The sequence below is a fragment of the Odocoileus virginianus genome, chromosome 14, assembly GCF_023699985.2.
Source record: "Odocoileus virginianus isolate 20LAN1187 ecotype Illinois chromosome 14, Ovbor_1.2, whole genome shotgun sequence".
Classification (NCBI taxonomy): Eukaryota; Metazoa; Chordata; class Mammalia; order Artiodactyla; family Cervidae; genus Odocoileus; species Odocoileus virginianus.
The window spans coordinates 38,298,383-38,320,979 of NC_069687.1; the positions used below are offsets into that span (position 1 = coordinate 38,298,383).

A 22,597-nucleotide genomic window follows, 5' to 3' on the forward strand; every position below is an offset into this window, starting at 1 on the left:
TTTCCCCCTCTCTTTATTGAGTTTTGTGGCAGGGAGACAAGGAAAAAACTGGATGACTCAAAGGTAGAATTCACCAAAGAGAAAGGTTCTTAGAATTCACCAAACCCAGCTATAGAGAAAGGTTCTATCCAGAGGGATCAGGTGGCCCAAGGCATATCCTTGGAGCTCACTTAGCTAGTGCATGGAAGTCCAGGGCTAGGAGGCTGAACAGGAAGAATTAAAGGTGTGGTCTCCAACCTGAATTAAAAGATGAAATTCTCTAGTTTTGATTTCAGGGAATATAATTTTGGAATAAAAACATTCACAAGGCTCTGAAGTTGACCAAAGAGGTAAAACTTTATTTTGGCTATAGGGTGTGAGTTTAAATATTTCCTCAGAGGAAGACAACTTTAGATGTATACCCCTCGGTAACTGGAAGACAATGGAAGGCAATAACAATTAGTCTGGTAGCCGTATCTGTCGTAACAATAAATTTAGAATAATGCCATAATGCTTTATTATCCAGTTATTGGTGGGTAAGATCTGAGATGCACAGGCTATGCAAAAGTGAGCATACATAAGTAGTATTTTCTTAGTGACCATTTTAGCTGATTTTCATTTGTTTTCATCTTTAGTTGATCAGTTCTTGGCTATAGATTTCTTAGAAAAAATTTTCTACAGTTCAGTAGTATTAATGTTCATCTATGTTATGAGAATCACCAGCCCATTTAGACTTTCTCCTCGCCTGTTCATAAAATAACTCAAATTTTTCTACTTCCTTAATTTTGTATCTATATGAAATTGTGGATATTCACTAAACTTACTATGATAATCACTTCATGCTATATGTAAATAAAATCATTATGTTGTACACTTTAAACATGTACAGTGCTGTTTGTCAACTAAATCTCAATAAAACTGGAAGAAAAAATATTTTGATAATATACATTTAGAGTGTTACTCTAGAATTAGTCTTATTCATTCAAAGAAAATAATGAGGAAACTGAGTTAAAACTTCTTCAAAATGAGCAATTTTTTAAAACAAAAATGATTAATTTTTTTGTTTTGAGGATGGTGATAAGTATATTTTAAAATACATCCTGTCTGAAGAAACAAGACTTTCAGATTTATAAGTGACAAAGTGTTTTATTAATAATTGTGTTTTGTTTGTTTTTAAAGGAAAAGAACATGTACAGTCATCAAGATACTATTTCTGCCCTTTTGGAAAAGATATTTGTTTGAATTTGCCCACTTTAAAAAACAAATCAAAACATTGTAAAGTCACAGGTATTAACCACTTTAGGAGGCTTGCACATCTCCAATTTTGTGCCATTATTTGAAGTATTTTCTTCTCCGTAGATACTTCCTATTTACTGCACTGGTCTGCGAAAACTGCTTAAGTGTTTTTGTTCACTTAAATTATCATTTGGAAAACCCTCAAACCAAAAGACTTGTTAGCTAATCTCTAGGTCTTTGTGATGATGGAGTCTTTCAAGTTTTAGAACATTACATTAAATTTTGTAAGATAATGGAAGACATATATATATATATATATATATATATATATATATATATATATATATATGTGCTTGTTGTGATGTTAATTAAGGACAGACTGGAATTGAGAAATTCATAGTTTTCTTAACCAATACATGTTTTCTAAATTTAAAGAATAATTAATTTTATACCAACAAAGATCATGAGATCATGATGAACTAAGAAATATGAAGTGGTAAACACCAAAGTTTAGAAAATAGTTCTGTTCCATAAAGTTTGGAAGCAAAATTATTGAATTAAAAGTGATCAAAAAATAAACTAAGACTTTGCACAGTTTCTGTTAACTCACAATGTCCTAATTACTCCTTGATCTGACTTCTGGAGTCTCTTAGGGAAGAGAAAAGAACAAGAGAAGGTGTGACAGAGTAGTGCTGAATGTTTGGGGTTAGCAGGACATAAGTCTTACTGAGTAGAAAAAGGGCTAATGTCTGTGTTGTTGTTCAGTCACTAAGTCATGTCCAACTTTTTGTGACTCATGGACTGCAGCACCAGGCTCCCTTGTCCTTCACTGTCTCCTACATTTGCTCAAACTCATGTCCATTGAGTTGTTGATGCCATCCAACCATCTCATCCTCTGTCATCTCCTTCTCCTCCTGCCCCCAATCTTTCCCAGCATCAGGGTCTTTTCCAATGAATTGGCTCTTTCCATCAGGTGGCCAACATATGTATTTGCTGATTTTACTAACTTAATTTAGTACAAGATACTATTAACTTCAAAGTAAGTTTTTGGAAAGCTAAAAAAACCAGCATCTCTCTTTGATTAAAAAAAAAAAGTGTCATTAGGCAGAGCCGCAATAGAGTTTTAAGATTCAATTCACTGGAAAGCTTTTGTCTCTGATGCTTTCATTATTGACTCAAGTGCTCAATACATGTTGTTGGGTAATAAATGGAAATTGAGAAATTTTTAAAAATAATAAAATGTTCAAATTGTGGTTGTTCTTTCGTCCTCTGCCAAATACCTTTATGTTGACTAGAGTTTAGAATTTCAAGTGGCCTTTTACTGGTTTTGTTGTTTTATTTGCTTGCTTTTTTTTCTTTTAAAACAAAATTATTTTTTCAGTTATGTAATATATATTTACAGGATTCAAAATTTAGAAAATAAAGTTCAGAAAACATTTATCTCTTCCTTCTAAACCTCAACCATTTCTCCTCTTCCCATAAGCAACCACTGTATTTCTTTTCAGATATATTTTGTGTATATTATATACCATATACACACAATTTTCACCCTCATTTTAAAGTAAAATTGATAGGATTCTAAACTGTTGTTTTTCTATGCTCTCTTTAAGCTTAAAAAAATCTTGGAGATCTTTCCATATAAGAGCATCTTTATTAACTATTCTGGATATATATTATTCCATTGTATAAATATATAATTTGTTTGACCAGTTCCTTATTTTTGTACATTTAGATTATTTCTAAGCTTTCACTATCACAAAACATAGCAAGATATAATCTGCATATCACATTTTTTTCTATGCATATACACCTTTGAGATGTTCTTCTAAGAAAAATTTCTGGTTTAAAAGATATATACATTGTAATGTAATACATATTGCCTTTAAGTGGAAAAATTTGCACTCTTATCCACAGTTTTTGAGAGTAACTATTTGTGATAGTATCATCTCAGTGAAGAAATGACATATTAGTAAATGATGTTGAGAAATCTGAGAAGCTTATGAAACAAATGGATGTAGATCTGGACATTGTTTCATTACTGCTATTATTTTAATATTTTTAAAAATTAATTAATTTATTTTAATTGGAGAGGTCTGGACTTTTAATTATATGCCATTTATGCGTTTGCTTTTCTTGTGTCTATGATGATGCCATTTTAATTATTTACATTATTTTATGTCTTAATATCTGATAGAGATGTACCCTCTTATGACTCTTTTCTGATTTTTCTAGATTCTGTGTTTTTTAAAAATTTAAATTAACTTTAAAATCAGCTTGTTGATTCCCCCACTTACTAAAATAAACCAAAACTTTTGTGCTTTTAGTTGAATTGCATTAAATTTATCAATTAACAGAATTTGACATTTTATATGCTTGTTCAGATTTCCTGTGTTTTCAAATAAGTTTAATTGTATCTTCACAGGTATCTGTATATTACTTAAATATTTTGAAACTATTTCTGTTGCTTTTATAAATATGCTTTAGGCTTACATTTTTCTTTCTCCATATAAGCACTATATATATATATATTAGTTTTGCACCAAAAAATCTTACTTATTGACCATATAATCTGTGGTGGTTTCTTAGCTATGGTAGTTTCAGTTTTTCAAAGCAGAATCTTGAGTTTTCAAGTTATCCAATATCATCCACAATAGAAACCTTTTTAGTTGTTTCTGACTTAAAACAACCAACCAACTTGAGACGTTTCTTTTTAATTCTGGTGAGCAATGGTGAGAGTTGGACCGGTGAGTGGATATCATTCTTATTTCTGCCTTAAGTGGGAAAGCACATACTATTTTTCCATTAGATATGGTGCTGGTTTTGAGGTTGAGACACAAAAATTTTTCATTCCTATTTTGTCATTTAAAAAAATTAAATGGTATTGAATATATCAAATGCTTTTCTAACATCTATAATGATAAATATGTCACTTCCCTGATATCTAATGTTGAAACATCCTCACAGTCTCCTTGTTTATAGATTTATTCATTATGATGCAGGTTTTTGCCTCCTATTCTTAATTTACTTTTTATCAATACTTACATGAGACTGGTCTAGTTTTGCACATGTGTGTGCATCTTTTGAGTTTTGACATCAAAGTTATTATTCACATTCTAATAGGTGTTTTTTTTTTTCTTGTGTTCTAGAAAAGTTTAAGTGGCTTTGGAATTATTGGCTTTTTAAAGGCTTCATGAACTACCCCAGTGAAACCATGTCAAATTTAGTTCCTTGAAGCATTTTGTACTTTTCCGTTGGTAATTTGTCTATTTAGATTTACTGTGTCTTCTGGTGTCAATTATTATACTTACTTAAGTTGAATACTTACTACATTTTCTTTTCAGAAGATCATCCATTTCATGAAGGCTTAAAAATACACTTGCAACCATACAGGCCTATCTCTTTACACTCAGCATGGCTATTCCAAAACAAAAAATGAACATGTTAGGGAGGATGTGAAGAAATTGAAACTATGTAATTTTCTTGATTTCTTGAGCTGTTTCTTGATTCTCATTTATTCCTACCTTTTCTTCTACCTTAATATTATATGCCCTTTCTGTTTGTTTATTATTTATGTATGCTCGACTCCTCTTAAATCTTTATGACTTAGCTTAATTATTCCCTTCATGGAAATATTTGAAATTGCCTATAACTGCCCTTGCTGCTTTTCTTTAATTTCTCTAATACTCAAGCATTCAGTTCAGTTCAGTCTCTCAGTCATGTCCGACTCTTTGTGATCCCATGAACTGCAGCACACCAGGCCTCCCTGTCCATCACCAACTCCCAGAGTTTACTCAAACTCATATCCATTGAGTCGGTGATGCCATACAGCTATCTCATCCACTGTCATCCCCTTTTCCTCCCGCCTTCAATCTTTCCCAGCATCAGGGTCTTTTCAGATGAGTCAGGTCTTTGCATGAGGTGGCCAAAGTATTGGAGTTTCAGCTTCAACATCACTCCTTCCAATGAATATTCAGGACTGATCTCCTTTATGATGGACTGGTTGGATCTCCTTGCAGCCCAACGGACTCCCAAGAGTTTTCTCCAACACCACAGTTCAAAAGCATCAATTTTTCGGCACTCAGCTTTCATAAATTTATGGACCAGCTTTCACATCCGTACATGACTACTGGAAAAATCATGGCCTTGATGAGATGGAACTTTATTGGCAAAGTAATGTCTCTGCTTTTTAATATGCTATCTAGGTTGGTCATAACTTTTCCTTCCAAGGAGTAAGCATCTTTTAATTTCATGGCTGCAGTCACCATCTGCAGTGATTTTAGAGCCCCCCAAAATAAAGTCTGCCACTGTTTCCACTGTTTCCGCATCTATTTGCCATGAAGTGATGGGACCAGATACCATGATCTTAGTTTTCTGAATGTTGAGCTTTAAGCCAACTTTTTCAGTTTCCTCTTTCACTTTCATCAAGAGGCTCTTTAATTCTTCTTCACTTTCTGCCATAAGGGTGGTGTCATCTGCATATCTGAGGTTATTGATATTTCTCCTGGCAATCTTGATTCCAGCTTGTGCTTCATCCAGCCCAGCATTTCTCATGATGTCCTCTGCATATAAGTTAAATAAGCAGGGTGACAATATACAGCCTTGATGTATTCCTTTTCCTATTTGGAACCAGAACCAGAACCAGAACCCTAACCCTAACTAGTTCCATGTCCAGTTCTAACTGTTGCTTCCTGAGCTGCATACAGGTTTCTCAAGAGGCAGGTCAGGTGGTCTGTTATTTCCATCTCTTTCAGAATTTTCCACAGTTTATTGTGAAAGTCAAAGGCTTTGGCATAGTCAATAAAGCAGAAGTAGGTGTTTTTCTGGAACTCTCTTGCTTTTTTGATGATCCAGCGGATGCCTTAGCAGTCATCTATACTGACCAGTATCCCATCTGTACTTCAAGCTCCAACATCAATACTATTCCCTATGTGTAGCATCAGTAAAGGCAGTAAGTGTCCCATCGTCCCTGGTGTGCTGTGGATGCTTCCTTTCCATTTCTTCTAATCTGCTCTTTTCTGAACATCTGCAGGGCTTTGTATTACAAGCATAGCATTTATTTCATTTCACCATGTATTATAGTTCATCACATAAATGTCCATGTATCCTTTAGAATTGCTAATTCCTTAAGGACAGGAATTATATTTTCCTCACACGTTACAAAAGATAATCGGTAAATATTGTTTGTATCAATGAATAAAAATGACTAACTACTTCCCATTTTAGATGCATGTCCTATGTTTTTTTTTCAACCAATCTAAAGACAAAGTATATTATTTAATACAGTATTTCCTAGTTTTCATTGCTGTCCAACTTCCTTAATAGAGGGTGGCTTGAATATAAGTGAATATGAGCCTTCTTTTAAGCAAGAGATTTTTCAAATCAAATCCTTTGTGTCTAGGTTTTTTGATTTTCATAGTTTAAATATTATACACACGTAAATTTTTCTGTTCTTTAGAAAGATCAAGCAAAGATTTTAGGTACAAAGGAGTCTTTTCTCTTTTTTTCCAGATTATCTAGTTAAAATTTCTTTTAAAACCCATTTGATCTATTCCAAAAAATTTACTCAATTTGTCATAAAAATATTTCTCCAATATTGAACTTTGATTTTGGACCAGAGTTACAAAATAGTCCGGAGTATGTGGAAAAGGAAATTGTTTAATTTCAGTGTTACTACTGTAAGCATGGGAGTAGAGTTAAAATGATCTGTCTCTTAGAATATAAAAAATATATTGCATGCATTTTTGTGGCTCTGTTATTCATTTTAAGATCCTTACATGTACGGATAGTCTCAGTCCATTCAGCGAATTAAATATCTCTTTCTCCATAATCTGCTTAATCCCATTTGAGAGAAAAATAATTTTTCCAATGGGGTCAGTGATGAAATAAAAACATGTTCTTGGTTATATGTAGAACCTCATCTTGGACTACTTTATTTCTGTTCTGAGAATAGTTAGTGAGGAATTATTTCCAGGTGGAACATTAAGGAATAATCTACTTGATTATCCATGTCATTTAGTTAAAATGACTCAGTTTCCATCAGATCAATAAATCTTTTTACCTTTAATGCTGTGACATTAATTCCAACATTAGAATCAAAGTAATTTCATTGTAGCATCTTTCTGGATCCAAGAAGTTTTCTGGAATCTCCTCCAGGAAAAACAATGAAACTGCTATCCACTTTATGCTTACCATGTGCCATTTTAAGTGACTTGTCTTACAAATAATAAAATTAATTCTTAGAAAGTTGTTCCTCCTTACCCACGTGGTTTTTTCCTTTGGTTTCAGTTGCGTGTGTGTGTGTGAGTGTGTGCTTGTGTTCCGTTGTGTGCACCTCTTTGCAGCCCAGAGACTGTAGCCTGCCAGGCTCCTCTGGCCATGGAATTTTCCAGGAAAGAACACTGGAGTGGGTTGCCATTAAGTTGAAAGCTTTAAAATTATTCCAAAGTTTTACACTGTGCACCACTGTTAGCAGCCTGATGAAATCTTGCACCTTCCTGCTTCCCTCTTTCTTGGGACAGACATCATCTCTTGGATTAACTGAGATGGTCTCTGTCACAAAGACCACTCTCCCAGGGAGTGCTTCTGTTCAAGGAACACTTAATTTTATTAATGGCTCCAAAGCACAAGAGTAGTAATGCTGGCAATTCAGATATGCCAAAGAGAAGCCAAGAGTACTTCATTTAAGGGAAAAGGTGAACGTTCTCTACTTCATAAGGAGAAAAATTGCATGCTGAGGTTGCTAGGATCTATGGTAAGAATAAATCTTCAATTTCTGAAATTGTGAAGAAGGAAAAAAGAGATTCATGCTAGTTTTTCTGTCTCACCTCAAATTGCAAAAGTTATACCACCATGGGTGATAAGCTCTTTATTTCACTGGGAAAGGCATTACATTGAAAAAATAAGGTATTTTATTTTTATTTATTGAAGTATGGGTGATTTACAGTATTTTATTAGTTTTAGGAATTGGCAATATCAGCAAAATGATTCAGTTATACACACATAAATATTTTTTCCTGATTCTTCTTTATTATAGGTTATCACAAGATATTGAATATAGCTCCCTGTGCTGTAAATTTTTGTTGTTTATCTATTTTGTATATAGTGATGTGTATCTGTTAATCCCACGTGTGTGTGCTGTCGTTTCAGTTGTGTTGGACTCGTGTGAATCTGTGGAATGCAGCCTGCCAGACTCCTCTGTTCATGGGATTCTCCAGTCAAGAATACTGGAATGAGTTGCTGTGTCTTTCTCCAGGGGATCTTCCTGACCCAGCGATTGAACCTGTATTTCTTCTGTCTCTTGCATTGGCAGGTAGGTTCTTTATCTCAAGCATCACCTGGGAAGCCCATACTCCTAATTTACCCCTCCAACACTTTCCCTTTTGGTAACTGTAAGTTTCTTCTCTATGCCTGTGAGTCTGTTTCTATTTCATAAGTAAGTTCATTTGTATTTTCTAGATTCTACATATAACTGATACCATATTTGTCTTTCTGTTGGACTTACTTCACCCAGTATGATAACCTCTAGGTGCATCCATGTTGCTACAGATGGCAATATTTCATTTTCTTTATGGCTGAGTAAAATTCCATGTGTGTGTGTGTGTGTGTGTGTGTGTATCCTTTTACCTGTTATCCATTTATCTGTTGATGGACACTTAGGTTGTGTCCATGTCTTGGCTAACACAATCATATATTTTGAGAGAGAGGCAGTTTACATTCACATAACTTTTCTTAAATTGCATTATAATTGTTCTATATATCAATTGATGTCCTATATATCATCATTAATCTTTTGCTGTATTTAATTTATAAATTTAAGCTTTATCATAGGGATATGCTTATATTGGAAAAAACACAGTATATAGAGGGTATAGATCAAATAGTGAAGAACTGAAATAATTAGTGACATTCAGTCCTCCAAACCATAAACACGATCTATCTGTTTATTTGGATCCTAATATGGCAACCCCGGAGAAGGCAATGGCAACCTACTCCAGTACCCTTGCCTGGAAAATCCCATTGATGGAGGAGCCTGGTATGCTACAGTCCATGGGGTCACAAAGAGTCAGACATGAGTCAGCAATGTTTGTGTTTTATTTTACACATTCTGTACATTAAATTCTTTGTGAAAATCTATCCCTAAATATATCATTTTTAATGGTATTAGCAATAATTTAAAAATTTCAATTGTTTGTTGCTAATATATAAAAATGCAACTGACTTTTGGTAGATTGACCTTACTATCCTGTGACTTTGCTAAATTCTTTTGTCAACTTTAGAATCTTTTCTGTAGGTTCCTTAGGATTTTCTATGTTAGCTGTTGGCAAATTGTAACCTTCAGGTCAAATACAACTGCTCTCTAATTTTGTTAAGTAAAGTTTTATTGGGACATAGCCATGTCCATACATTTACATATGGTCTAGAATATTAGAGTTCTCATATTCTAGACATATTTCCCAAGAAGAAGAAATGCATAAAGGCAAAATGGTTATCTGAGGAGGCCTTACAGATAGCTGAGAAATAGAAGAGAAGTGAAAGGCAAAGGAGAAAAGGAAAGATATATATATATCTGAATGGAGCATTCCAAAGGATAGCAAGGAGACAAAACCTTCCTAAATGATCAATGCAACGAAATAGAGGACAAAAATAGAATGGAGATCTCTTCAAGAAAATTAGAGATACCAAGGGAATATTTCATGCAAAGATATGCACAATAAAGGACAGAAATGGTATGGACCTAACAGAAGCAGAAGATATCAAGAAGAGGTGGCAAGAATGCACAGAAACTATACATAAAAGATCTTCATGACCCAGATAACCACAATGATGTGATCACTCAGTTAGAGCCAGACATCGAGGAGTGAGAAGTCAGTGGGCCTTAGGAAGCATCACTATGAACAAAGCTAGTGGAGGTGATGAAATTCCAGTTGAGCTGTTTCAAATCCTGAAAGATGATGCTGTGAAAATGCTGAACTCAATATGCCAGCAAATTTGGAAAATGCATCAGTGACCACAGGACTGGAAAAGTTCAGTTTTTATTCCAATCCCAAAGAAAGGCAATGCCAAAGAATGTTCAAACCGTGCACAATTGCACTTATCACACACACTTGCAAAATAACGCTCAAAATTCTCCAAGCTATGTTTCAACAGTATGTGAACCAATAACTTCTAGATGGTCAAGATGGATTTAGAAAAGGCAGAGAAACCAGAGATCAAATTGCCAACATCTGTTGGATCATCAAAAAAGCAAGAGAGTTTCAGAAAAACATCTACTTCTGCTTCATTGACTACACTAAAGTCTTTGACAGTGTGGATCACAACAAACTGTGGAAAATTCTTAAAGAGATGGAATACCAGACCACTTTACCTGCCTCCTGAGAAATCTGTATGCAAGTCAAGAAGCAACAGTTTGAATCGTACATGGAAAAACGGACTGGTTCCAGGTTGGGGAAGGAGTACGTCAAGGCTGTATATCATCACCTTGCTTATTTAACTTACATGCAGGATACATCATGTGAAATGCCAGGTTGGATGAAGCACAAGCTGGAATCAAGATTGCTAGGAGAAATATCAATAACCTCAGATATGCAGATGATACTACCCTATGGCAGAAAGTGAAGAGGAACTAAAAAGCCTCTTGATGAAAGTGAAAGAGGAGAGTGAAAAAGCTTGCTTAAAACTCAACGTTCAGAAAATGAAGATCATGGCATCCAGTCCTATCACTTCATGGGAAATAGATAGGGAAACAAGTGTGACAAACTTTATTTTCTTGGGCTCCGAAATCACTGCAGATGGTGACTGCAACCATGAAATCAAGAGACACTTGCTCCTTGGAAGAAGAGCATGACAAACCTAGACAGCATATTAAAAAGCAGCAGCATTACTTTACTGAAAGGTCTGTCTTGCCAAAGCCATGGTATTCCAGAAGTTACATATGGATGTGAGAGTTGGATCATAAAGAAGGCTGAGGGTAAAGGAATTGATGGTTTTGAACTGTGGTGTTGGAGAAGACTCTTGAGAGTCCTTTGGACCCCTAGGAGATCCAACCAGTCAATCCTAAAGGAGATCAGTTCTGAATATTCATTGGAAGGACTGATGCTGAAGCTAAAGCTCCAATACTTTGGCCACCTTATGCAAAGAACTGACTCACTGGAAAAGACCCTGATGCTGGGCAAGATTGAAAGCAGGAGGAGCAGGGAATGACAGAGAATGAAATGGTTGAATTGCATCACAGACTTAGGCGACGTGGGTTTGAGCCAGCTGCAGGAGTTGGTGATGGGCAGGGATGTCTTGTATGCTGCAGTCCATGGGTTTGCAGAGTCGGACGAGAGTGACTGAACTGAACTGAACTGATTAGAGTTCTAGCTACAATAATGAGGTTGAATAGTCACAATAGAAACCTAAGACCTATGGGCATATTCATAGGGAATCTAGAGATTATGGCATGTATTCTTAGGGGCTCACTTTTAGAATCTGGTGCTGCAGTCCATGGGGTCACAAGGAGTCAGACATGACTGAGCGACTGAACTGAACTAATACCACACATCGGACTGTGTTTATACCTACTGTTTGCCACTGCTTTTTACTTGTAACATCCTTATATGTATGTGTCCGTGGGTGTACATGCACATTTGTGTGTTTAATGACTTTATATTTTATAGTAGTTTTAGGTTCACAGAAAATTAAGCTTTCTCCTTTATCTCCTTCCCCATATATGCAGAGTCTGCCCCATTACCATATCCCTCACCAGAGTGGTAGGTTCCTATAATTTACAAAGTTATGCTAATACTAATTAGTTACACTAATACCTTGGATAATTATCATCCACAATTCATAGTTTTACATTAGGGTTCATTCTTGATTTGTTAGGGTTCACTCTGGTGCTTACTCAAGAATTTTCAGTTATGTGTTTTTAACATATCACAATCTACCTTCAAATAATATACTTATGCAGAGCACGAGAACCTAAGAACAGTACATGTCCTGTGAATTTTATGTTGTTAGGTGCTGACTTTCTTTGTATTTCTGTAATATTTTTAGACTTTGTTGTGGGATGTTATTGAGTTGGTTGGAATCATCTTTATCTTTTCAAGGCTTATTTTTAATATTTTCCAGAACATATTTGTCTAGAACAGCAGATGTTTGTTGAAGTTTAACTTTGTCCCATCCTAAGTCTTGAATTTCATTTTGTGTAATTTCTTTTTCTTTCTATACTTTCATTGAGATATTTTTCTATTGATTTTTCTTCAAATTCACTAATACAGTTTTCTGTTATTTTCAGTATGGTACTAAGACTATATAATGCTTTCTTAAGTTCAGATGATGTATTTCATAATTCTAGAATGTCCATTTTACTTTTTTATAGATTTTAATCCACTATTGAAAACCTGTATTCTCTTAACTGTTTTGTCTATCTCTCTTGAATATATTAATCATAGTTATTTTAAGTTCTTCATCTGTTAATTACAAGACTTTCTGTTTCTGATTCTATTTTGTCTGTTAATTATTAGACTTTAAAAATTCTTACCATGTTTAATAATTTTTGATTGTTTAGCTAACATTAGTGTATGTTCAAGATGTTTAGAATTATGTTATAAAAATGTTATATTTTGTCCTTGCAGGGAGCAGAATTACTTTTGGATCACCTTTATTTTGCCAAGGTAGTTTTAAGCTTTGCAGGGGCAAGTCTTTTTCAGTTTTACGCATGGCCCTTGTATCTAGGGGGAGATTCTTACTCCACATCCTAGGAGGTGGCATTTCTGGGATTTCCGTTGAATGCTATGCCTAACTCTTGGACTGAACTCCACTAGAAACCTGTGCTCTGATTGCCAGCATCTCAGTGACTGTCTTTCCTGTGTTTCCAAAGCTTTTCCATCTATAAGTGCATCTTAGAAGTTAACTAAGAGCCAGAGGGGAAATTTTACACACATTATTAGGGTTCCTTCTCTTTAGCTTTTTTCTCTCCAGGACTCAGCCACTCCATTCCAGTTTTCTTGGCTGCCCTGAACTCTGATCTCTATTTCTGCTGTCCAACAAGACTATTGTCTTTATTTAGGCTCTATTTCCCTGAACTGTGGTTTGGAAAATGCCCTGAGGAAGAAATCTGGGGTTTATGTGTCGTTTATTTTGCCTCTTTTCTCTCCAAGACCATAGCCCTGCAGTGGCTGCTGTCCAGTGCTTGCAAACAGTTGTTATATATGTTTTGTCTAGATTTTATACTTGTTTATAACAAGAAGTTAAGTCCAATAATAGCTACTCCATCATGGATAAAACTAGACCTTGACCATGTTATTTTTTATTTCTCTTTGTACCATCTCTTGCTTTTAAGACACCTTTATTCTACCATTTCAGTTATCAAGACCTAATCAGACCTTATTCTCCTTTCCATCATTTTTGGACCAGCCTCAAATGCTTTCTCCCAGTTTAGCTTCTGCGGCTACATTTTTAGTATGTAAGAATAAAAGGGATTAACTAACAAAGAACCTCTATTGCCATGGAATAGTGCTGATATTCCTCTAGACTTGTGACCACAGCCAGCTTTCATTTCTTCTATTTCCTGCTACTTCTCCTTTTTAATCTCCTGGCTCTGATGATGGCCCTGGCTCCCTGATTGCCACTTGAAATCCTAGCTTGTTAGATTTTATGCTTTTAAACAGCAACTGAATCATGTACAGAAACTGCCTCCTCTTAGGATCTCAGCTCTTCTGTCACCTTCCAGTGACATCTGTTCTAATGTTAATAGAAAATGAATACAGTTGACACTCTATATCTATGGGTTCTACATTTGTAGAGTCACCAACTGTGGATTAAAAATGTTCAAAAAATTTTCTAGAAAGTTCCCAAAGATAAACCTTGAAGTTGCTCTACACCAACAACTATTTAAATAGAATTTACATGTAGTAGGTATTACAAGTAATCTGGAGATGATTTGAAGCATATATAGAAGGATGTGTGTAGCTTACATGTAAATACTACACCCTGTCACATAAATGACTTGAGCATCCTTGCATCTTGGTATTGAAAGGAGTTCCTGAAACTCATCACCTGTGGATTCTGAGGGTCAACTATACTAGGTAGGAATTCATGTTAGAAATTGTACTCTTATCAGGATGGATTTTTTTCACAATAGTACAACATGTTTATCAGTTTTCATAATTAATCACCAGATAAAAAATAAAGGATCATTATAATTGCAAACTATAATGAAAATATGATTAACCTAATAATATAAAATAATTATATACAATTTTGGGGGTTAAGCAGAATGAAGTAGTAAGTAGAAGTGCATACATGCATGTGTTTTCATCTGCCCAGCCAGTCTATGTCTTTTGGTTTATGCATTTAATCCATTTACATTTAAGGTAATTATTGATATATATGCTTCCCTGGTAGCTTAGATGGTAAAGATTCTGCCTGCAATGCAGGAGGTACAGGTTCTGTCCCCGGGTTGGAAAGATCCCCTGGAGAAGGGAATGACAACCCACTCCAGTATTCTTGCCTGGGGAATCCCATTGACAGACCATAGAATTGCAAAGAGCCGGACACGACTGAGTGACTAACACAACACACATGATCATATTACCATTTTGTTAATAGTTTGGGGTTTATTTTGTGTTTTTCCTTCTTTTGTGTTTCCTACTTAGAGAAATTTGTTTAGCATTTGTTGCAAACTGGGCTTGGTGGTGCTGAATTTTCTTAACTATTGCTTGTCTGTAAAGCTTTTGATTTCCCTGTCAAATCTAGAGTCTTGCTGGATAGAATATTCTTGGTTGTAGTTTCTCCTCTTTGATTACTTTAAATATATCATGCATTCCTTTCTGGATGTAGAGTTTGTTGAGAAATCAGCTGATTACTTCCCTAGTATGTTATTTGTTGTTTTTCCTTTGTTACTTTTAATATTTTATTTTTGTCTCTAATTTTTGTCAGTTTGATTACTGTGTGTCTTGATGTGTTCCTCCTTGAGTTTATCCTGCCTGAGACTCACTGTGCTTCCTGGACTTGGTTGATTATTTCCTTTCTTGTGTTAGGGAAGTTTTCAGCTGTTATTTCTTCAAATACTTTCTCAGGTCCTTTCTCTCTCTCTCTTCTCCTTCTGGGACCCCTATAATGCAAATGTTGGTGCATTTTGTTGTCTCAGAGGTCTCTTAGGCTGTCTTCATTTTTTAAAATTCTTTTTTCTACATTCTGTTCTGCAGCAGTGATTCCCACCATTCTGTCCTCCAGGTCATTTATCTGTTCTTCTGCCTCTGTTATTGATTCCTTCTATGTATTATTCATCTCTGTATGTTTCTTCTTTAGTTCTTATGAAGTGAAGTGAAAGTTGCTCAGTCGTGTCTGACTCTTTGCGACCCCATGGACTATACAGTCCATGGAATTCTCCAGGCCAGAATACTGGAGTGGGTAGCCTATCCCTTTTCTAGGGGATCTTCCCAACTCAGGGATCAAACCCAGGTCTCCCTCAGTGCAGGTGGATTCTTTACCAGCTGAGCCATAAGGGAAGCCCAAGAATACTGGAGTGGGTAGCCTATCCCTTCTCCAGAGGATCTTCCCGATCCAGGAATTGAATCAGGGTCTCCTGCACTGCAGGTAGATTCTTTAACGACTGAGCTATAGGTCTTTGGAAAACATTTCTTGCATCTTCCCCATTGTTTCCCTGAGATTCTGGATCATCTTCACTATCCTTATTCTGAATTCTTTTTCTGGAAGGTTGCCTATCTCCACTTCATTTAGTTGTTTATCTGAGGTTTTATCTTGTCCATTCATCTGGGACATAACTTTCTGCTTTTTCATCCTGATTAACTTTCTGTAACGTGGCTTTTGTTCTAGTCATTGTGGGGTTGTGGTTTTTCTTGCTTCTGTCTGCCTTCTGATGGAAGAGGCTAAAAGACTTGTATAAATAAACTTCGTGATGGTGGAGACTGGCAGTGGGAAAAACTGGGTCCTGCTCTGGGGCAGGGCTGTGCTCAGTAAAGCTTTAATCCAAGTATCTGCTGATGGGTGGGGTTGTGCTCCCTCTCTGTTTGTTGTGTAGCCTTGGGCAACCCAACCCTGGGGTCTCTGGACTTTGTGGTAGTGTTAGTGATGACCTCCAAGGGGACTTACACCAAGGGGCCCCTTCCAGGACTGCTGCTCCCCATGCCCCTGTCCCTGCGGTGAGCCACTGCTGACCCACACCTCCACAAGAGACCCTAGCAGGTAGGTCTAGTTCAGATTGTGGTGTCACTGCTCCTTTCCCCTGGGTTTTGGTGCATGCAGAATTTTGCTTTTGCCCTCCAAGAGCAGAGTCTGTTTCCCCCAGTCCTGTGGAAGTCTTGTAATCAAGTCCTGCTGGCCTTTAAAGTCGGATTCCCTGGGGATTCCCAGTCCCTTTGTTGGATCCCCAGGCTGGGAAGCCTGATGTAGAGCTCAGAACCTTTACAACAGTGGGAGAACTTCTTTGGTCTTATTTTTCTCCAGTTTGTGGGTTGCCCATCCAGCGGGTTTGGGATTTAAATTCTTTGTGATGGCACCCCTCGTACCATCTCATTGTGGTTTCCTTGCCTTTGAACATGGGGTATCTTTTTTTGGTGGGTTCCAGTGTCATCCCGTTGGTGGTTGTTCAACAGCTAGTTGTGATTTTGGTGCTTTTGCAGGAGGAGTTGAGCACACCAGACCAGGATAGAATTTTTAAGAACAATATTTTCTCAGGCAATTTAAGCTATTATAATAAAGGTGTCATTGTCTGGGTGGTTTAAACAACAAATATTTGTTGTCTCATAGTTCTAGAGGCTGAGAAGACCAAGATTCATACTGGTACATTCAGTGTCTGTTGAGAGCTCTCTGATGTTTTGCAGACAACTGTCTTCTGGATGTGTCCTCTCATGACAGATACTTTTCACTGTTATTTCATCTTAGAAGGGCACTAATCCCATTTGTGAGGGCTCCATTTCTATTACCGAATCACTTCCAAAAAAGTGATTAGAGCTTCAACAACACAAGACAAGAGAAGACTTTACACATGGATATCACCAGATAGCCAACACCAAAATAAGATTGATTATATTCTTTGCAGCCAAAGATGGAGAAGCTCTATACAGTCAGCAAAATCAAGACTGGGAGCTGACTGTGGCTCAGATCATGAACTCCTTATTGCCAAATTCAGACTTAAATTGGAGAAAGTAGGGAAAACTACTAAACCATTCAGATATGACCTAAATCAAATCCCTTATCATTATACAGTGGAAGTGAGAAATAAAGTTAAGGGACTAGCTCTGATAGACAGAGTGCCTGATGAACTATGGAGGTTCATGACATTGTACAGGAGACAGGGATCAAGACCATCCCCATGGAAAAGAAATGCAAAAAGGCAAAAAACTGGTTGTCTGAGGAGGCCTTACAAATAACTGTGAAAAGAAGAGAAGCTACAAGCAAAGAAGAAAAGGAAAGATATACCCATTTGAATGTAGAGTTCCAAAGAATAACAAGGAGACATAAGAAACCCTTCCCCAGTGATCAGTGCAAAGAAATAGAGTTGGAATTTAAAGAAAGTTGAGCACCGAAGAATTGATTCTTTTGAACTGTCGTGTTGGAGACGACTCTTGAGAGTCCCTTGGACTGCAAGGAGATCCAACCAGTCCATCCTAAAGGAGATCAGTCTTGGGTGTTCATTGGAAGGACTGATGCTGAAGCTGAAACTCCAATACTTTGGTCACCTCATGAGAAGAGTTGACTCATGGGAAAAGACCCTGATGCTGGGAGGGATTGGGGGCAGGAGGAGGAGGGGACGACAGAGGATGAGATGGTTGGATGGCATCACTGACTCGATGGACATGAGTTTGAGTAAACTCAAGGAATTGGTGATGGACAAGGCGGCCTGGCATGCTGCGATTCATGGGGTAGCAAAGACTCGGACACAACTGAGCGACTGAACTGAACTGAACTGAACGGATGAGGATGTAAAGTAATTAGAAAAAAAAATTTTTGCTTAATAGTGGGTAGGTAGTAGAAAATGATGCTTTGTCATAGGAGAAATAAAACTAATAGAATATGTTCTAATTCAGCTGCAATTATCTTAAAGAACAAATAAAACATTTAGTCATAAAGCCTGTGTTTATGTAATTTTTCTATTCATTAAATCATCATAAAAAACATGGGAAAATATGGAAAAGGCTCCAAATACAAAGGATACCAAAATGTTGGGGAAAGTGAGGCCATTCAGTAATGGTGGTTCAAGGATGTTATTAGAATTTTAATTGATTTCAAACAACTTTCAACTTGTTTATTTTGTCTTTACATAGTTTTTCACTAGTGCCTTATAGAAGATGATTGATTCAAACAGAATTTGGCTATAAATTTAGATTGTGGTTCTTCTGTCAACTTAAAAGTTTTTGAGTCATTTAGCTTCTGTCACTTTGTTGGACAATTTTGAGAAAGAGATAAATTCTAGCTTCTTAGAAACTCTTGTCTTCTGAAATACAACATGGCTAAATTTTTACACTAAGTAAGAACACTGTCTTTCCTTCTTTTGATTATGGACATGCATACTTAAACTTAGAGTTTAGGTGTATGTTTAAGGATCCTGCCCTAACCAAAATTAAATGCTATTTTCTCTACTTCTTTGATGTAATTATTTTGCGTATTATGAACCAGTAATTACATTTGTGAACTACAGTTCCAAATATCCCACTAGTGTGTTGTATTTTATTTTACACTGGGATAAAAAAATTGGGGATGTGCATTTTTAATTTTGGAATGTACATTTTTCACATAATTAGATTGAGGTTCAGCTGAGCAGGTGTCTCTATTTTTCTAAAAATCATTAAAAATTAAAATTTCTCCATGAGAAACTTGATTACTGCCACAGCCATTCTTTGCATGCTTTATCACATTTTAAAGAAGGACTAGAAATATTTGGTTTCAGAAAATGTAGCCATTTGCCATAACAAAGTACCACAAACTTGATGGCTCAAAAAGAGAAATTTTATTAGTTCTAGAGGTTGGAACTCTGAGATCAAGGAGTCAGCAAAGTTGATTCCTTTTGACGGCTGTCAGGGAATATGTTTTATGCTTCCTTCCAAGTTTCCGGTGGTTTTCTGGCAATCTTTGGCATTCCTTGGCATTAAGGAACATCACCCAATATATGATACCCGTCAAACTGTAGTATAGCCATTTTAATAACCTCATTTTAACTTGATCACCTCAGTAAAGACCCTACTTTCAAATAAAAGTAAAATTCTTAGGTACTGAGATTTAGTGCTACATGCAAATTTTGGTGGGATGCAATTCATCCCATACCACAAGCAATTTTAGAATATTATTGACAGCAATATAGGCTTTGGTATACAGTGTTCATATTTTTTCAGATATCAGGATACCATTTGGTGAATACAGAGAACTTTGTGATGCTCTGCTCTTGAGATACATATTGTCTCATCCAAAAGTTCAAGTGTGTGAGGGCAGGGATAACACTTGCTTTTATTCTCTGCTCTGTCTCCAAGATCTGACAAAGGCTGAGTAAGTGCTTAGTAAAAATATGCTTAGTAACTAAATTTTTAAATACACAGAGGTATAGGGATGGTATAAAAATTACCACAAAGTGATTTTTAAAATGGGTTGTCCTGTGGCATAATGAGAATTATTTTACTCCAGAAATTCCGGTGACCAATTTTAATTGTCCAAAGTTTTGACTTGTTTTAATTTTTTAAAGAGAAGTTATAACTGTTCAATAAAGCACTAAGTATATTGTGGAATATTTCTATATAGACCTCAATGAGAAAAAAAAAGATAAAAAAGGAAACTACCCTATAAATACTCATACATGCATGTATACACCAAACTAGACTTCCCTCCCTCTCTCCCTTCTTCCCTCTCTCTCTTGCCTTACATCACTCTCTCCCTCTGAGCCTCCCTCCTTCTCTCTCCCTCTATCTTCCTCTCTCAAGTTGCCAGAAATCTTATTTGCTGAATTTATTTGGGTGTTTCAGTTCAGTTCAGTCACTCAGTCATGTCCGACTCTTTGCGACCCCATGAACCGCAGCACGTCAGGCCTCCCTGTCCATCACCAACTCCCGGAGTCCATCCAAACCCATGTCCATTGAGTCGGTGAGGCCATCCAACATCTCATCTTCTGTCATCCCCTTCTCCTCCTGCCCTCAATCTTTCCCAGCATCAGGGTCTTTTCAAATGAGTCAGCTCTTTGCATCAGGTGGCCAAAGTATTGGAGTTTCACCTTCAACATCAGTCCTTCCAATGAATATTCAGGACTGATTTCCTTTAGGATGGACTGGTTGGATCTCCTCGCAGTCCAAGGGACTCTCAAGAGTCTCCTCCAACACCACCATTCAAAAGCATCAATTCTTTGGTGCTCAGCTTTCCTTATAGTCCGACTCTCACAACCATACATGACCACTGGAAAAGCCATAGCCTTGACTAGATAGACCTTTGTTGACAAAGTGATGTCTCTGCTTTTTATTTTTATTTATTTATTTTGTCTCTGCTTTTTAATATGCTGTCTAGGTTGGTCATAACTTTCCTTCCAAGGAGTAATTTTAATTTCGTGGCTGCAATCACCATCTGCAGTGATTTTGGAGCCCACCAAAATAAAGTCAGCCACTGTTTCTACTGTTTCCCCATCTATTTGCCATGAAGCAGTGGGACCAGATGCCGTGATCTTATTAAGTTTTCTGAATGTTGAGCTTTAAGCCAACTTTTTCATTCTTCCTCTTTCACTTTCATCAAGAGGCCAGTTAGTTCTTCTTCACTTTCTGCCATAAGAGTGGTGCCATCTGCATATCTGAGATTATTGATATTTCTCCCAGCAATCTTGATTCTAGCTTGTGCTTCTCCCAGCCCAGCATTTCTCATGATGTACTCTGAATATAAGTTAAATAAGCAGGGTGACAATATACAGCCTTGATGTACTCCTTTTCCTATTTGGAACCAGTCTGTTGTTCCATGTCCAGTTCTAACTGTTGCTTCCTAACCTGCATACAGGTTTCTCAAGAGGCAGGTCAGGTGGTCTGGTATTCCCATCTCTTTCAGAATTTTCCACAGTTTATTGTGATCCACACAGTCAAAGGTGTTGGCATAGTCAATAAAGCAGAAGTAGATGTTTTCCTGGAACTCTTTTGCTTTTTTGATAAGTCAGTGGATGTTGGCAATTTGATCTCTGGTTCCTCTGCCTTTTCTAAAATCAGCTCTAACATCTGGAAGTTCATGGTTCACATATTGCTGAAGCCTGGCTTGGAGAATTTTGAGCATTACTGTTACTAATGTGTGAGATGAGTGCAATTGTGCTGTAGTTTGAGCATTCTTTGGCCTTGCCTTTCTTTGGGATTGGAATGAAAACTGACCTTTTCCAGTCCTGTGGCCAGTGCTGAATTTTCCAAATTCGTTGACATATTGAGTGCAGCACTTTCACAGCATCGTCTTTCAGGATTTGAATTAGCTCAGCTGGACTTCCATCACCTCCACTAGCTTTGTTCGTAGTGATGCTTCCTAAGGCCCGCTTGACTTCACCCTCCAAGACTTCTGGGTGTATAGACAATTCAAATGTCCTGTGCTGCCTTAACTAGAGTACTCTTCTCAGAAGTCTCCCCATCTACCACTATTCTCCTTTGTACTTCAATCTTGTCTGTACTTCTAGATTGGAAGGATTTATAAAGGATCTCCCATCTGGCTCCCAGTCATTGCAGCCACCATGGTTTAAGTAGTAGCAGTGACCTGAGAAAGTTGCACTCAAGTTAGCAGTCTGACAAGTCCACAGAGGTCTAAATTAATAGGCACACGTGCCATGAGGCAGGGCTAGGAAGGCTGATCTCTAATTTAATATATGGCAGCTATTGCACTTACTTTGCATACATTTGTACATACACACTCCCTCTGTGTAAAGCCTAGAATGTGTCTGCAAATTGGCCTTTTAAAAAAGGAACTTCAATTTCATATCCATCTATGAGAGAAATGAGACTTTAGTTTTGGTATAAGGAAAACAAAACAAAACATGGTATCAAGGAACTATTGGCAAAAAAGATAATGCCATGAATATGTGAATGAAGAACGGATAGTCGTCAGTGGAAATGCTGTTCCACATGCACCAGCCTTGACCAATTGGATTATTTTTGAACAATCTAGAAATTTCTGGGTTGTGACTGTATGTTTAATTCTGTTTTTCATGGGAAACCAGATGTGTGTTTAGGAGTACCTAAATACCTAAATTGTCCTGATGACAGTGGGTAGTTTTTCAGTTTCATTTTACAGTAGTGGGCTCTAGTAGTCACCGACAAGTTGTTTTGTCTGTGAGATCCAAGCAACATAGAGCAAAAAGATGGATACAAAAACTTTAAAGCTTAATACTAAACAATGCTTTAGGTTCTTGTGTTTATGGGAAACTCAAAAGGATGGAAAGAAA

General features: G+C 36.7%; 1 long non-coding RNA gene across 1 annotated transcript in view; it reads left to right on the forward strand.

Annotated features, from left to right (window-relative positions):
• LOC139038183 (uncharacterized) overlaps positions 1 to 22,597 on the forward strand; it is a 192,217-nt gene that overhangs the window by 166,413 nt on the left and 3,207 nt on the right. Inside the window, exon 3 of the long non-coding RNA XR_011491108.1 lies at positions 8,362 to 8,524. This is a non-coding gene — a long non-coding RNA (uncharacterized lncRNA). The remainder of the gene's footprint in view (positions 1 to 8,361; positions 8,525 to 22,597) is intronic.